Source organism: Schistocerca gregaria, chromosome 7 (assembly GCF_023897955.1).
Source record: "Schistocerca gregaria isolate iqSchGreg1 chromosome 7, iqSchGreg1.2, whole genome shotgun sequence".
Taxonomy (NCBI): domain Eukaryota; kingdom Metazoa; phylum Arthropoda; class Insecta; order Orthoptera; family Acrididae; genus Schistocerca; species Schistocerca gregaria.
The window spans coordinates 121,151,248-121,161,720 of NC_064926.1; positions in this window are offsets into that span (position 1 = coordinate 121,151,248).

The following is a 10,473-nucleotide window of genomic DNA, read 5'->3' on the forward strand; positions in this document are numbered from 1 at the left end:
CCAGCTAGTTAACATTTGCGGCACGTAACGGAGGTGTGCCCAGCAGCTTGTAAGTGTCTTGATTGAAGAGTGAAACTGCAGCTCCGGTATCGAGCTGGAATGGTATCACTTTGCCGTTAACGTCCAAATCCACAAAAAGTTTATTGTCCTGCTGACGACAAGAGCGACTATCTCGTGCGACTTGACGGGAGTTCTGGTGATGTCGACGCACACTATTTGTGGGACGAACACAGTCACTGTTAGAGAGAGTGGTACTGCGCGGAGTGGAATGAACTACATGAATTTCCATGGACGAAGTTTCGCGAGCCTGAGTATTCTTGGTTCGATTCCGATTCTGGAGCGAAGCAAAGGGCCTGGAACGGTTTTGAGCTTCAGATCTGAGCTTTTTCTGGCAAACACTCTGCACATGTCCTTTTTTATTACAATGAAAGCAAATAGCTTGGCGTGACGGGCAATTCTCACGCAAATGTTTAGTAGCACACCGCGGGCATGATTTGATCACTGCATTTGCTTGTCGGCGCGGCACACGTGGCTGAGAGCCTGGCGGCAGCGGCGCGGCCTGGCGCGAGGGCTGTTTACTGCTCCGTGCAGCTCGCCCGGCGCGCCGGTTAACCTGACACACTGCTAGCGAACTTTCAAATGATTACTGAGCAAAGTCAAATGTGTCCTGCCGAACCAATATGTCCATCACTTGTTGAAGGGAGGGATTGACTAGTTTCAAAATCTGTTCCTTTATACGAACATCAAAAACGTTCTGTGCAATTGCATCACGTACCATAGTATCTGAATAAGGGAGTCCACATTGACACTCAAAAGCACAATCCCTAGCAAGGCCTTGCAAGGTTGCAACCCACTCCCGATTAGTCTGACCTGCCGTACGTTTTGTACGAAAGAAGGTATACCGTTTGACAACTACATTGACTGATTCTTTGAAATATGCATCTAATGCACACAAAATTTCTTCGTAGGACAGAGTTGCTACGTCGCGTCGGGGAAATAATTGGACTACCACACGGTACGTGGTCACACCTACTGAAGAAAGGAGAAAAGGCTGCCGCTCGTTACCTTGAATTCTGTAGGCGGCGAGATGGACTCCAAATTGGCGTGTCCACTCAGTCCAGCTTTCCAGTGCAGCATCAAAAGGTCGAAAAGTGGGTGCAACAGCGTGTTGTGGCTGCGTTAGCGGTGAAGTGGTTGCTGCCGCATCGTTTTGCATTGCACGTTGACCCTGGACGAGCTGTCCAAGGGCATCCAGTAATGCCTGCGTCTGCTGATTCTGTAAGCGATAAAATTCGGACAGTACATCTGGAGATTGGGGCGAAGCCATTACACAAGAAAATCAGGGCAATTTAGATAAGAACACTTTTACTCTCGTCGCCAATGTTGTGGTTGACAGGAGAGCCAACACCGTATTACTAAAGGAGGCCGAAATGCACGCGTCTCAGCTCACGCAGGCTGGCGTGAGGTCTGGAACATGACAAGGGAATTAGAATTGAGAAAAACGGACGTAGCTGGTGGAATACTTAACTTTAATCCATTAATGATTAACGTCGGTCTGGACGGTACATATTTTTTGAGTACGTTTGTAAAACCCTTTCAAATGGGAGTATGGGGAAGGGGCGCGATCTATCTGAGTTCGACTGAGGGCAGAACGTGATGGCCCATAGGATGGGAACAAGCATTTCGCAAACTGCACGACTTGTGCAGTGTTCGAAGCGTTCTGCGGTGAATGTCTTCAACACGTGGCGAAACAAAGGTGAAGCTCGTCCAGACGTCGTGGGGTTGGGTGGCCGCTCTTCGTTACAGATGTCGGAGGTCATATACCTGGAGACTGGTATAACAGGACAGGCGACGAACTGTGGTGAAACAGTTGGGATAGAGTACAAGTGTCTCTGAACACAGTGCACCCAACACTACTAACTACGGGCCTCCGCAGCCGACGACGCATGCCTGTGTCACGGTTAACACCGCGTCATCGAGAAGAATGACTGAAAGGGGCTCGTGACCATCGGCATTGGATGTTGGCGCAGCGGCAGAGCGTTGCATGATCTGATGAATCCCGATACCTCCTTCATTGTGCCGATGGGAGGGCGCGAATCTGCCGTCTTCCAGGGGAACAGCTCCTTGCGAGCTGTACTGTGGGACGGAGACAAGCTGTCGGCGGCTCCATGAATGTAAGGTGTTGAAGCTACGACACCTGGCACACCACACACGAGCTTACAAGGAACGAGGACGACAGCAATGAGGGGAGCACACAGCTGACGATGGTGATGGCATGCAGACCACGCCCTGAATCGACGGGGCCGGTGGTCAACTCAGCAGCCAAGGGAGGTGAGATCCAGCACCTCTGTGTATGACAAAGAGGTCGGTCTTGGTCTCTGTACATGGTGCGGATCGGGGGCAGTAATGAAAAGGTCGAAGAAGGTTTCTATATTTATTGCTCGCCACGCCAAGTGGAGCGACAGCCCAGCTGACCTTTACTGCCTAATGGCACCAACTTTGAGGACCTGAGGTAAAAAAAGGCTCTCGTCTGACCACGGTCCCTCCCTTTCTCTGAAGCGTCTATAGAAGGAGCAATGACCTGTGGCTGGGCTGCGAGAGGTCACCGATCATAGATGCACCGATGGGATCTTGTGCCTGTCGGACAAGATGTCAACAACGAGCTCTTAGGTGAGAGTCATCCTGCCTCAAGAAGATGCGGATGCCTGTGGTGCCATCTCGGTAATCGACGTTGCTGTCTTCTCAGCAATTAGCCATCCCTCAATTTGCTAGTCAGAACTAATGTCACTTGCGTTCCTGCAAGAAACTTGTGCCGTGTGCGTGAGAGTGTCAGTGTCGATTCAAATGAATAACATGCGTCACAGCGAACGTAAAGTACTCATTTGTTCTGTTTATGAATTATGTTATAGGAAGATTATGTTTTTTAAAAGTGCCATTTGTTAAAAAATCATATATTTGTCATGCCACGTCTTTTTGTGTTAGAATAGGATTTCATACTTATACCTTGTTACAAATACACAACAGTGGTTGCTCAATACACAATGATTCTTGTCATTTTGGTTGTGTGTATATATATATATATATATATATATATATATATATATATATATATATATATATATATATATATATATATAAAGTTACATGTGTCATATGTGTACACAATCCAGACACTGGACTGGGCCAGACCTTGTTGAATTGTGTAAAGATGACACTTACACCATGCACAATATAAACGTCCAGAGACAGTGAGCCACAAAAAAACCTTTATTTATAAAATGTCGAATGGGCGTTCAGATATAATTGTATAAGAGCAACCACTATCAACTTCACAAAATGTTACACGAATTTTGTCGAGTAGGGATCGATAACTGAGAGTAAATGAACCCTAAGTTATGTAACGTCCTCTTAGAACAACTTATACAAGACTATGCTTAAACTGACGCACAATATTTTTAGCGCAACGCAATCTGACTTTCAAAAATCCCTACAAAAAATGGCCCTGACTAACATTAACCTATACGTTTCACAAATCACTTACCTCACAAACATCTTGGTTAGTTGAACTACTGCAATACGGTGAGCGCCACTACTGCCAGCTAAATAAAGGATTCAAACTACGGAAGGCACTAACTACTGATAGGGATAGCTAGCAAATGAAAGATTTTAATAGAGAACAAACAATGTATTTACCTTAATATCATCAAAAGTCATAATATGTATAGCAGTTCATGACATCCAGTCTTACAAATTTCAAAACTCCGCCATTTCTCTCCCCACATCCAGCACTGCTGGCGGCTCACCTCCAACTGCGCAACGCTACGCGCTGTTAACATCCAACCGCCCAACACTACAATGGCAGACAACAATGCAACCTAGCCCCAGACTGCGCACAGTACAGCCAGTGATTTTTCATACAAAGCGCTATGTGGTGTTACAATAAGAAAACCTAAACAGCTTACTTACATAGCCCCCATGCTCCCCACAAAAAATTTTACAAACTGTTTTGGGCACTGGCCAATACAGATTTGAAAAAAATTTTCGTAATTATAATTACAATAACAAAGAAATCAAATGCACACACTTATTGATACAATGTTGGTCAAAAGCTAAAATTTTCTCACAGTCCATAAAGACAGTCCTGATCGTTCATCACAGTAAAATAGCAGTGTTTTCCTCAATGTCTGAGCAGTAAAAGAAAATGCATATGGAAGTAGTGGATTTCCATGCAGTCTTGAAGAAGTAGTGTTGTCCTTCCAACAGAAAGACAGTGCTGCTTCTTGACATGCAGACAGGTAATGGGCCACAATAGAACAAACCCACAGCAGAGTCAATAGAAGTTGAAGAATATTGGTAGGTAGGTCATCACAAAGCCGAACCATTGTAGTCCTGGTAGAGAGTATGGTATTGGTGGGCCACCAGAGGTGCAGACCCACTGCAGTCCTTGTAGAAATAATGGTATTGGTGGGTCATCAAAGGTGTAGACCCATTGTAGTCCTTGTAGAGATGGCCAGCAGCCATCTGTTTGACTGTGCAGGTGCACAATCACCATTGAAGAGTCTTGTGGATATTATAGCAAGTCCATAACCATCACTTGTGCATACACAAAATTTTTTTTGGAGACATCCTTAGAACCAGCAATGCTGTTATCCAGTCCCTTGCTGAATTATTAACACACGTACAAACACTATCAGTCCCTACTTCTCACATATTGTCCACATTCTATGACCAACAAACGTGTACAGTGAATTGTAACTTACAAGTTACTTAATTTGATGAACTGGTGTCAATTACAATTTTATAACATAAGAATACAACAACAACGGTACAAAATACATTATTAAAAACATAATAATACAGATAACATTTGTAGTAATACAGGCTTTCCAGAAGAATAGAAATAAATATGTACATCAGTGTTACAAGAATTATGACATAAGTTCATACATAAAAGATCAGAATAACTTTTGAAACGTCAACTTCACAAATGAGCATTAAAACAGAACAGAATTAATAATGTCTAACATCTTTACAAAGTAAATAACGTATAATTAATGCAAATTATATTTGAGGATAACATTATTCCTCATCATAGTTCATAAAGCTGAGTATTAGAAAAATTCTACAACATAAGTGTAATCAGATAAATGTATAAAGACAGGAAGAACATAAAAGCCCAAGGGTACACAAACACATAGAGGGATAACACAAATGGAAAAGACAGGGTTTTACTGCAGTCTTTTGCATAGAGATCTCCCTTCATTCTTCATTATTCCGACAAAGTCCTATCTAAGTCTGCTTTCTGTATTCTGTTCACATCCTCTTTCAAAAATAGTATTTCTCCACTGTACACCACCTTTTTGGCCAAACCATTTTCTTATAGCTTTTCAATGCATTTCTTCCAATTCGTCATAACTTGTTCTCTTATATGGCCTACCCCATTTTAAGCTAGCTTAAATCTACTGAGCTCAGATGCTAAATTAAGGGACGAGGCAATGCAGCAGCACAAAATAATTAACACAAACAGCAATGACAAAAATTCAAATAGGCAAAGCAAGCAGCAATATTACAACTGATATAAGGCAATGAGCAGCAAACAAGAAAAATAAATCAGTAGGAAAACTAGCTTAACAGAGTAATGAAAAGTGAAATTTAATAGCACTATGCCTGGCAAACAGCAGCAGCAAATACAATAACTTATATCTACACATGACAAAGCTCCAGCAGAAAAATATTACAGTAAAAATGGCCATGTTTAATACCTATGTCACATATTAACACTAGAGTCATACATCACAAAAACTTACTCTGCAAGAAAGTTACCAAGTCGTTAAAAAAATTAATTATACAATTCCTGTGAGGGGAAATATCTATTTGTGTTCCATCCTTTTTTACTAAAGTACATCATGAAATTATTCTTTACTGGGTCCATAGACAGAAAATAGTTATATTTGTACATGTATTAAATTTTATTTTATCCAATGCTGCAGTGCAGCAAGAAACTAGATATTAAACAAAATGAGCAATCTGTCATCTGCAAAGACAATAGATGTAAAATGTTTCTCATCATTTCATTAGGCATTTTAGTAAATATCATAAATTAAGAGCTCCACAGTATAATCATATGTTTTCAAGTTTGAGCGTGTCGCATTTGCGATGCTTTCTACAAAGGAATGTCAAAAGCGAGGTTAATAGCCCCTGTTTTTCTCCAACTGTGCTTCTGAAAGGCACATACTAATGGCTTGTTTCCAGGTGGTTGTCGCGCAGGTGGGTGCCCACGACGCTGGGTGCAGGTGGTCACTTAACTTTCTTACCGAAATATTTACGACACCAGTTTCCGCTACAGTGGCAGTCTCATATAAAAAATTTCACAGATCAAGAATTTGTGTTACAAATCTGTAGAAACAAAATCCTATTGATATAACAGTGTCCAAAAAAGTAATACATTCACGCATTTACATACATTTCATCTCTTAAAGTACGGTTCTTGGTTTCCAACAAACTTTTTCACAAACTAGAGTCCCTAACCACTACTCATTATTCCTTACCTTATTCGTCGACACTTCTTCAATATTTCATCATAACAGATGCATAGCATAATCAAATAACTCATAGAGCATCAGCTTATTGATCATAAACATACCGCAGCAGCATAATACACATAGTCATAGTAATAATAGCACCATAACACCTCAGTCAACTCTCAAAATCGTCGTAGTTTCCTCCAATAATTTCAAAACCTAAAAAAAATTCTCTGTGCATGTCAAAAGTGTCATCTACCTCAAACGTACGTTAAAAATCATGATCCCATACCAAATACGTCATTCAAAGCTCTCATAGTATAACAATGGTTCCGAAAAAATATGAACAATTCACTAAGTACAGACAAAATACAATTTCGTAAGTGTGAAATTATCCAACTGTGTAATTGCGTAAACATGTGACACTGACATAGTAAAAAAAAATGTTTGTCTCTCTCAGTTAAATGATCAGATAGCTGTGTAATTATGTGTTACAGAAATATGGCACCGATGTGAAAAGTTGCATAAGCAAATACCATATTACCTAGGGCTCCTTGTGCTTGCCAAACACATGGTACACAAAGTAAGCGTGTACCCCCCTGAGGATTAATGTAATTTTACCCTCAGGTGTTACAGATTACAGCAATGGAATGAAATGTATCACGGAAAACCTTTGTATCATTGTACTTCAAATATCTTTAAAAATAAATGTTTTAAGTACAAAATTAATCACTCAAATACGTGTACTGTAGAGCTAAACTGTGCGTCTTGTAGTAAGATAATCTCTGTGGAACTGTCGTAGTTAACGTCCTCCGAAAGCTAAGTTCTGCAGAAGTCAATGTACTTACCTCATGATAAACAAAAGTGAAATGCTTTGCGTATAGATGTCTCAGTTATTACGCTTATTGCCGTGATGAATAAAGGACTGTGGTGTAATGTATTGTTGTGCTACGTAAAGGCCGTCTCCTTGTAGCTATACCACAAAAGTTACTACTAAAACATGTTTTACTTTCCAGAAGAAATAAGAAAAACTGTGCAGATATAAAACAGATAAACCGCAAAAACATTGTAAATTGTCACTCATTAGTACAGTCGTGATAAAGTCGTGTAGCTGTCACATAAACTAACCACTGTGTCATCTGGCATCTCGCAGAAAGTACTTTGAATCCATAATGTATTTTCAAGTAAACCAAAATGTTGCATTAAAATCTCATTAGTAGTACTGGTAAATGTTCTAAGTACGTGGGCCTTATAGTCATTACGTAATCGTGCAACTAACAAGCAAGAATGTACACACATAATAACACTGTGTCGTCTGTTCACAATAACAATGCATAAGTAATTTCTGTTTAAATAAGTTCTCTTGGTTCTTGACTGGATATTTAACTTCAAACATTGTTGCATGTTAACAGATTCTAAGTCTGGCAAAGCATACTAGTAACGTAAAGTGAAAAGTTATATGGCAAAGACAAAGTTAAAAAGCAGATTATCTTTCAATAAACGGTTTTACATGTGAAATGTGGTGAAAACCTTTACTCTTCCTAGTGCGCAGAGTTTCAACTTCGAAGCAATTACCATGTTGTATACGTCGGTAAGGAATGCTAAAATTTGCTCAAGGGTAGCGTCTATGTTATTTTTCTCTGAGCCAGCCGGCTCACGTGGCTGCCTGTGGTGCGAGTCATTGTTTGCTATCTCTTTGTTGGCGTGCGTCGTTATTGGTATTTGGAGACCTAACTTCTACAAATTCACCTTGACGAGAAGGCCCTGCCCTGTTTGAAGCTCGCCAGTTCTGATGGAATTCAGGTCTGTTGTTTTGTCGGTAGTTTACATAGTTTCTTGTTTGTCTGTCATGTGGTGGAGAATTTCTCCTGGAATCGTAACTGCGTGGTGGACAGTTGCGTCTGAAGTTATTCTGCTTCCCTTGATAATAATTGTTTTGGCTCCCATATTGTCTGTTTCTATTGTTATCTCGTCATGTTCATTACTACGGAAATGCGATCTTCCTCTGTAACTATTAAAAATGGTTCAAATGGCTCTGAGCACTATGGGACTCAACTGCTGTGGTTATCAGTCCCCTAGAACTTAGAACTACTTAAACCTAACTAACCTAAGGACATCACACACATCCATGCCCGAGGCAGGATTCGATCCTGCGACCGTAGCAGTCGCACGGTTCCGGACTGCGCGCCTAGAACCGCGAGACCACCGCGGCCGGCTGTAACTATTACTCTGCCAGTAGTTGTCATATAGGTGGTGTCTGTTTTGGTCACGATTTGCGTTGTGAGAATAGCCTTGTCGTGTCCAGTTATTATTTCTTTCATCGCGGATGTGACCTGTAATTGTTGTGTTCCTGTTTTTGCGTTCCACGATTGTCAGTGTCAATTTCTAATTCTTTTAAGAGTCCCTGAAAATCTTCAATGTCGTCTTTGCAACGTCCTGCCAAAATAATATGTCGTAAATGTTCAGGTAATGTGATTAAGCAAATGCGGATGAGTTCTGAGGGGCTGTATGGGTTTGACAGGTACTGATTCTTGTGCAACATGTCTTCAAAATATTTCATAAGACTGGAAAATTCAGATTATTCTAAATGTTTCATCATTATGATGCTATGTTTTACTCGGTCTTGTGTGGCTTGAGACCAATATGCTGAGAGGAAGGCATGGTAAAATTCTCCTTCACTGTGACAATCGTGAATGACCGATCGCATTCTTGCAGCTGGTTCATTCTCCAAGTAGCCACACATAAATTCTAACCTGTGCTCCAATGACCAGTTGGGAGGAAAACAATGAGAGAATTGATGAAACCATGCTTGTGGATGAATGTCGTTGTCAGAATTCTTAAGTTTTGAATCTACCTGTAATAATGAACTGCTTATAGTCAAAATCATCGTGGCGGCTAGTCGCCCGTCGCTCATTGTTACTTCGTTTCGGCGGTTCCATCTCAGAATCCAATGCGCCTTGCCAATTTCTTTCATAATTTCCGAAGTGTCCTGTGTTATTATTTTGTGGTTGTTTCGTATTTCTATGTCCCTCTTCCCGTACTGGAGCGCGAGTGTCCTCTGAAATATGTTATTCTTGTATAACTTGTGCCAACTGATCTTGTACTTCCCGGATTTCACTTTTGTACTGTGTATTGATTTGATTTTGATTTTGTTTGAATTTTCTAATTTGTTCATACTCCTCAGTGTCAGTGAAGGCTACAGGTCTTGGGTCATTTAGATCATCATCTACCTTTGTAGATAAGTTAGTGAACTGATCTGAAAGTTCGGCTACTTTATCCGATAGTGAAATTATTTCCTCTGTGTGTTTTTCTGAACCAAGTTTCAGAGTATCCACTTGTGTTGAAACCGTATCTACTGTGTCCTTTAAGTTTTCCTGAGTTTTTGCAAGTTGCGTAACCGAATCGGTAGATGCAACTGAGTCAATTTTAGCTTGCAAGGTCTCATGATTTTCATGAACAATAGTTTGCAGTTCTTTTATGGCTGCTTCGTGATTCTGTAATGCATTTTCATGCCACGAAAAAATAGGTTGAAAATGCTCACAAATTTGTGTTTCACGTCATTACCGACTTTTTGACATTTCGATTCAATGTTGTGTAACTCAGTAGTTAAATCTTCACGTGTTTGTTCAAGCCTGGTGTCTAACTTCCGAAGATTTTGTTCCATTGTATCTAAATTTTGAAGATTTTCTTCCATTTGTTTCTGATTTTGTTCAGGCGTTGTGTCTAATTTTTGTAGCCTTTGTCCCATTTGTTGCATTAACTGTAATAACAGTGCACTGGTGTCTGAAACATGTTCCTCAGTGCTATTCGGCAGTGCATTTGAACCGTCAATATTCGCATTTTGAAAAGCAGAAAATGTGTCTTGATTTATTTTAGAAAACGGTGAGGACGCAAAACCTGAATCTACAGTATTTGCAAGATTGTGTCCTGTCATTTCGGAATCCTGAGGTGA